The following is an 8,182-nucleotide window of genomic DNA, read 5'->3' as shown; positions in this document are numbered from 1 at the left end:
ACACACACACACACACACACACACACACACACACACACACACACAGACGCACACACACACAGACGCACGGGCACACACACACACAGACACAGACACACATGCACACGCACACGCACAGGCACAGGCACAGGCACAGACATACACAGACACACATCCACAGACACACACACACACACACACACACACACACAGCTCTGATAAATGTATCACCAAAGCAAAATGCTGCTACAAGCACAAACATATCTGGCCCATTTATCTTCTCCTTCATGGAAACTCGAACATGTTTCAAATGCATCCATTCATTCAGAATTCAAGCTGACAACACCACACTGGGAAGAAGAAGAAGCTGGGGAACGAATAAAGGGGAAAATTGAAGTCTTAAGCCAAAAAGAAGCATCTTTGTGCATATGTCAGACACAGACGCACACGCAGACACAGGCACAGACACAGACACACACACAGACACAGACACAGACACACACAGACAGACACACATGGGAATAGCTCACCTGCTCTGACTAAAGTGACAAACCTGCCCTCTCACCCCACACACACTGCATTATATCTGAACTTTTGTTATGGTTACAATGCATGTGCAATAGACATTTTTACTGTGCATATTGCAAATGATCATTTAACAATTTACTTTATTACATTTACTCATGTATAATATTTACTTACAAATTTTGTTGGTATATTCTAATATTACATTGTGTTGTGTATATTGTGCAAATTGTGAACCTTATTTATAGTATATTTTGAATGGTACAACAGTAAAATATATATCGTTCATAATAGTATATCTTTCTAATGCCCTGTAGTTTTTTGTGATATACAAAATAATAATGTCTATAATCAAACATTTTTAAATAAAAAAAACAATAACATAATATAAATAGAAATAATTATTATATGATAAATAAATATTTTTTGGACACTAGTCACCCTAGAAATGTCTATAATCAAACATTTTAAAATAAAATAAAATAACAAAAATTTAAATAAAATATTTTTGTACACTAGTCACACTTAATGACTAACTTTTTACTAAAAATAAGTAGAATAATTTTTTTCACACTAGTCTTCATAGAAATGTCTATAATCAAACATTTTCGAATAAAATAAAATACAATATTTTTGGACACAAATAACACTTAAAATAAAAAATAAAAATAAATAAAATATTGTTGACACCCTAGTAGTTCACTAGTCACCCAAGAAATGTCTATATGTCTAATCAAATATTTTAAAATATGTCTGAATGTCACTGCAGCTAGAAAATCTCAAACCATGCTGCATGATCTTTTCTCTTCACTAACTTCACTTTTCTTCTTCATTTTTGCTCTTTTAATCAACTGTTTTTTTATGGATGAAGTCAGTTCTCCTCAAGTTCATACAAGTGTAGAGGATCACATTAACTATGGACGTTGCACAATTGCAAAGTGTCCCAATACATCCAAATCTACAAGTTAAACAGTACTGTTTTTATCCATTTTAGCTAGCAAACTTCTCTTCAAGAAATGTTTTGCAGGAACAGTTTTGTGCTGTTATTCATTTAAACAAATGCAACTTGGTTTGACACTGATACATAATTCAAAGACATTTCTACTTTGTTAATTTAAGTGATAATCTAATGAAGAGCAGTAACTGAAGTGGCTTTGAATGAAAAGCAGCTGCTGGTTGGTTTCACACTGCATGTTCCCGTCTCTAACAATAAAGCAGACCGTGAAAACAGACACAATATATTTTTTGGCCAGTTTTGGTGTATTTTTGAAAATATATTATAAAAATATAAATGTATTTTTTAAAAAGCATTTAAAAATATATTTTGCCATCCATGCATTTCAGTTAGTATTATTGAGATACTTGTCATTTTTATTAATATTTTGAATCTATTTTGAAATATATTTTTCATTTTAATTTTAGTTAAAGATTTCGTAATTTTGTTGTTGCATTTTTAAAATTTTTAGTTGTTTATATAATTGTTATTTATTTTTATTTAATTCATTTTTATTTCATTTTTAGTTTGACTTATTTTAGTACATCAAGTTAAACAAAATTAATATGAGAAATTAGAATTTAAAAAAATATTTTATTTTCAAATACGGCTTCTGTCAAAGTGATATATATTCAAGGATACGCTCTTCAGCTGCGAAAACAACGCGCTTTGCTTGTAAGATCTCCGAGTGTGAGGGAAACTCGGTCCCCGTAGTGCGATCACAGAGCCGGAGCCGGAGCCGGAGCCGAGCCGCGTTCAGACAGATGTGATGGAGCTCGCTCAGGAAGCCAGACTGCGTGTTTGCACAATTCCTGCTACACAAAGTTCTCCTAAAAAAGCCTAGTCTGGATAACATCAAACTAATTAAAACAAAAAGCATGCTGTTTTTCTACAAGAAAGTCCTTAGATTTGGTATATTTTGACAAAGTGTGCCAACATTAGGAGCCAGAATTTTACACTCTTTTTACTCTTGTGAGCTGATATTTAATCAGGGCAATGAAAGAATAATTTACATTAATAAATGGCTAGGGAAATAAATAACATATGAGATATGCTTCGTCTGAGCCAGTATGAAATTGCATGTGTTGACCAACTCCATCAATCTAAAGCACACTATGGCTCGAGCCCAAAGAGAGCACTTGATGTGGACTGACGAGGTCTATACACTTTATTTTTAACGTAAGACCGGCCCATATGACCAGTCAACGTTTACTTTTAAGTAATTTTTAAATAATTTTGATTATAATAACCTTGGAACATAAAACATTTGAATAAAAAAAGCAAGAAACATACTTTACAATGTTCCAAAAAAAAACATTTAAATTATAAAAAATGTATTAAATTAATTATTAAATTATAAAAATATTATATGTGTGTGTGTGTGTATATATATATATATATATTTAATTTTATTCAGATTCATCATTTACAACATATATTTAAAATATATTTTGACCAGAATTTTTTTATTATTATTATTATTTTTGGCCGTATGTTTGGAACTCGAATGTGTGAGGCTTTGCTTTCAGTTATTTAAGCTGCTTGATATTGCAAACTGGTATTTGTGACCATATTATTTTAATGTATTGCCGTAATCATAAACACTGGTTTGTAGTGCAAATCATTTTACCATTTACTGCACTGTTATTCTTCTAGTTATTCCTAGTTATACCTATAGTGGCGAATGAGTCAGAAATCTCGCATATTCACCAAAAATAGCTTACTTTTGTCAGAAAATTCAAAATGAATTTTGAACCACAGGATTGAGGGTGGCCCAGAACCTGACCTCTGCCCCGAGTCGCTCTGTCCTTCATGTGTGTCCAGATGTCCTGCTGAGACCGGCTCTCACTCTGCTGTCTATTATGAGGAAGTTCTTGAGCGGAACGAGAAAACAATGGGTCAGAACGAGACTGCGCTCATCCCAGACTGACTTCCTGAGCCCCGCATGCAGAAGAGCGCTGGAGGGCCTGGGTGGTCACTGCAGGCCCACGGCTTCAGGATCAGACTCCTGTGGATCAGGTCAAGCTGCTAAATCACTCTTCTAAGCCGCTCCACTGCAGGAGACAAGACTAGCAGTTTGATCCGTCTTCTGGTTAGTAAAGTAACAGCACAGCTCTCCTCAACAAAACACTCAACTTGAGGAATCATTCATGTCTGGAGAACAAATGCTCCAGGATGAGTTACATGCTAAAATTAATACTTTTTTTTGTTTTATTTGGTTATTATTATGGAGTTATGGGTTTATTCCAGTGTTATTTTAGTATCATTGAGATACTATTTTACATATGCCTATAGTTTTTATTTAATTTTATTTAATTTTAGTTTAGTACATTAAGTTAAACTACTTGAAAATGAGAAATATGGCCACGGCAACTAATAGATTTTTTGAGATTTTTTTTTTCCCTTTTTTATTTTATTCAGTTTATTTTGAGTTTATTCAGTATTATTAATCATTATTATTTCAAGTAAGTAACTAACTAACTAACTAACTAATCAACTATCTATCTATCTATCTATCTATCTATCTATCTATCTATCTATCTATCTATCTATCTTTAATGGTTTTAGTTTTTATTAACCATAACAACTCATAATTTGGTCAAAGTACACTGCCATTCAAAAGTTTGGTGTTAGTAAGACATAATAGGAATATAATAATTATATAGTTATAACAACAATAAATGTTTCTTGAGCAGCAAATCAGCATATTAGAATGATTTCTGAAGATCATGTGACACTGAACACTGGGGTAATGATGCTGAAAATACAGCTTTGATCACAGAAATAAATGTCATTTTACTGTATTTTCACACAGAAAACACTTATTTTAAATTGCAATAATATTTCTTAATATTACTGTTTTTTTACTGTATTTTTGATGCAGCCTTGGTGAGCAGAAGAGACGTCTTTCAAAAATAGAAAGAGTGACAAAATGAATAGTGTCAAAAAAATATGAGCAGCAGTCTTAGCAAACACCACTCATAATGTTAATAAAACACACAAATCAAAAACATTTAGTTCAACACAGTTTGTGAATGAGATGTGAAGCTGAAATTGTTACAAAAACATACAGACCATAAACCAGCAGTAGAAAGTGAACTATTGAAGGAACGGCCGTTCAGGTTGGAAAACAGCACATGCTGACCTCTTTAAGACAAACTATAAACTAAGAGGTTATAGTAAACAGCGCTGGAGTTTATATTTAGTGTTTCCAGCCAGAGAATGCAGCAGCACATAGAGAGGATGCTTGACTCTGAGGTACACACACACACACACACACACACACACACACACTTCCCAGAAGGGCCTCAAACTCAAAAGCTTTATCTTCCACATCAGATCCGTCCTTCTCTCGAGGTACAAGTACATGGTGTAGCTTTACAGAGAACATTCAAACAAAATTAAACACCATTAAGATGGACCAATCACAAGGATTCTGCTTCAGGATGAGAGTCTCGAAAATGAAATGAAAGGAATGGGAGTGACATGAGGATTGAGGCAATGACTGAAAAAAACAGAGACAGATGTAACACATTGAATAAAACATGACATTTTGAAGATGAAAGACTGAAACAGTATTTTCTTGTAAACCTATATAAAAAAAATATTTACTTAATTTACAAGTCCAAAATAATTTTTTACAGTGTACTAAAATATAATAATGTTAGTTCATACACACTTTTTTCACGTAAGAAGGCCCACACTGTAAAAAATGACTGCTGCGATTAGTTATCACAACATTAGAATAAGTAATAATGTGTGGTTTCAACTTTAAAAAGTCAGCGTCTGTGCTTGACTTAAAAATATATAGTTCAGTCATGAAACTCTAGATGGCGCATTCTGTGGCTAGCATTCACTTGAGATTCCTGCAGCGCGCTTTCAGAGTTCTCTGAAACCCTCCACCTTCCCCAGCTCCACCTGTATAGATCTGCTACGGGTTATTTTATATGCTATTTGTGCAGCAGCAGCATGTCTTAAAGACTCACGGCACCATATCACCATATGCACTGGCAGTAGCAAGTTCCTGTACTTGCTTGCAGCAGCAGCAGCAGCAATAATCTACAACTACCGCAATAACCAACAGCAGCAGCAATTCAGCAGCAGCGTAGCAGATCTATTCCGCCAAGACCAAATACATTAACATTGTCATATCCATCACCATGCTAAAATGTTCCGAGAGTTGTCATGATTGAACTGTAAGTTTAGTTCATTTGGGATATTTAAGTTATTTCAAATATTTTTAAGCTGTTTTGAGTAATTGCAGCAGCATTTTTACAGTGCATTTATAACATGTCAGAAAAATACTATTTCCCCCCTCCGCCTTATATTTAATTATTGCTTTTTATTTAATATATTGTTGACTTTTATAATCTAATAAAGAAAATCATTAAAACATTATCTGGAAAACATTTGGTTTATTAAGCTGTATATTTTTCCTGTTCACTATTACTAACATTAGACTGTATAAAATGTATTTATTTTTTTAAATATTAATTTTTGTAATATTTAAAACATTATTTTATTAAACTATTATACAGTAAAAAATGCACAAATCTGTACATAAATCTTCTGTTCCAGTTTTTACCAAATTATTATTTATTTTTAGTTTTTTTCCTTAGTCTTACTTATTTAAATGTTCTTTCTGTTCTCTTGTCATATATGTATGTTTATACCAAGAGCTCCTAAAAACAACACATTTCTTGTGTGTTTGCACACACTTGGCGAAAAAAGCACATTCTGATTCTGATTATTAAATAAAAATTCTTTTTTTGTTACAACAAGGGCTGTCATGTGCACTTACATGCTGCAGGATCTTTTCTCTTCACTAACTTGTCTTAATTTTTTGCATTCATCTTTTAATCAGCTGTTTTTGTTTTTGTGATTTCTATTGGATGTATGAAGTGAGTTCTCCTTAAGTTCACACATGTGCACAGAATCACATTAAATATGGATGTTTTTACAACCGCAAAGTGTCTCAAGAATCCAAATCTGCATAGAATATTCACAATTAATCTGATTTCCAGCCAGTCTCTAGAAAGTAAAATGAAACAGCAATATCAAATTAGTTAAATGTGATAAAAAAATGCATTAAATCTGTTCAATATCTTAAGTCATATTAAAGAAATGCATTATTTTGAAAACCCCTGCTCTAGGAAGCACAATCCACATTTAAACTCTTTGTACTGCTTGAACTCGTATTGAGCGTGACGGCATTAAACTGCTCCATTTGATGGTGCGGAAACTGCCCTAGCTGTGTTTTCTGTTGGACTTTAAAAGAAAGGGTGTGAGTGGATAACCTGTCGGGAAGAATAAAGCCAAAGCGGAGTGATTCTTCACAGGCGGAGCTCAGAAACACGGCACACACTGGCCTTCAGTGCGACTGTAACCAAACCCTGCTCGACTCTGCTCCGCCGAGTGTGAAGCTGTCAGGATGTGACCTCTCCATCACAGCCGTGTCACGAAGGCCCACCTACATGGACAGACGCACCTGTTCCAGCCCTCCATTCACTTCTCCAGCTCCCAAACCTCACTGCACCCTCGTCCCACGGCGTACAACCAGGTCAAGGATTGTCTTTAAATAGGAGACACCTGCCCATTGTGTGCATAGCTCAACTGTCTGTGATCTCACACTACTTTCTAAATCTGTTCACTGCACTCCGAGCACATTAACCGTTGGCCGTGAGGAGCGTGGCATCCCATCGCGCGGCCCTGAACACCACACAGCCGCAAAGTTCGCAAGATTTACATTCCAGATTTCACTGTTAACACGGCGATTAAAAGACATCTGGTAACACTTTATAACGTTCCTTAATAACATAAACAAACATTAAAAAAGTGCTGTTTTTACAGTGGATTCCTGCCAGTTCTTTACTGTAAATTTAACAGGTTTCTTTCCAGTGTACATTCAGCTATGAAGCACCCAGTCGTCTGGTCACTGTATCAATGAAAATGTTACAAGCTTGAAAGAATCTCAAGGACAGTGTTTGTGAAAAACACTTGGAAGGAGGATATAAATGAAGGAGTTTAGTTCTTTCGGTTCCTCTATTCGTCTCATAGCTGATAACCTCAAAACTACAAGGCATGATTCACTATGACCCAACTGAAGATGTTATTAAAAGTCTTTTAACCCAAGATTTCATTAACTCAGCATTATAGTTTAGCATTTTTCACACTGTTTATACTTCTCCAGCAGGAAAATGCCACCGAAAGTGAAAGTAATGCACTTCAATTTGAAAATGTAAGGGAAAAAATAGCTCTAAAACAAAATCCTGAATTTTTAAAAATCCCATATACACTACCATTCAGATATTTTTCCAATAAATAAATAAAATAAATGCATACAAAAATAAAAAATAAAAACATAAATAAATAAAAAAAAATATCAGTAAGGATCCTTTAAATTGATCAAAACTGACAGTAAACACATTTATAACATTATAAAACATTTCTATTTCAAATAAATGCTGTTCTTTTGAACTTTGTATTCATCAAAAAATACAGAAAGAAATGTATTACAGCTTTTACAAAACGTTTTCAACATTGATAATAATCAGAAATGTTTCTTGAGCAGCAAATCAGCATATTAGAATGATTTCTGAAGATCATGTGACACTGAAGACTGGAATAATGATGCTGAAAATTCAGCTTTGATCACAGGAATAAATTACATTTTACAATATATTC

Source organism: Sinocyclocheilus anshuiensis, unplaced genomic scaffold (genome assembly GCF_001515605.1).
Source record: "Sinocyclocheilus anshuiensis isolate Anshui unplaced genomic scaffold, SAMN03320099.WGS_v1.1 scaffold1346, whole genome shotgun sequence".
NCBI lineage: Eukaryota > Metazoa > Chordata > Actinopteri > Cypriniformes > Cyprinidae > Sinocyclocheilus > Sinocyclocheilus anshuiensis.
The sequence above is the reverse complement of the archived record's forward strand: the minus strand, read 5'-3'. Positions refer to the sequence as shown.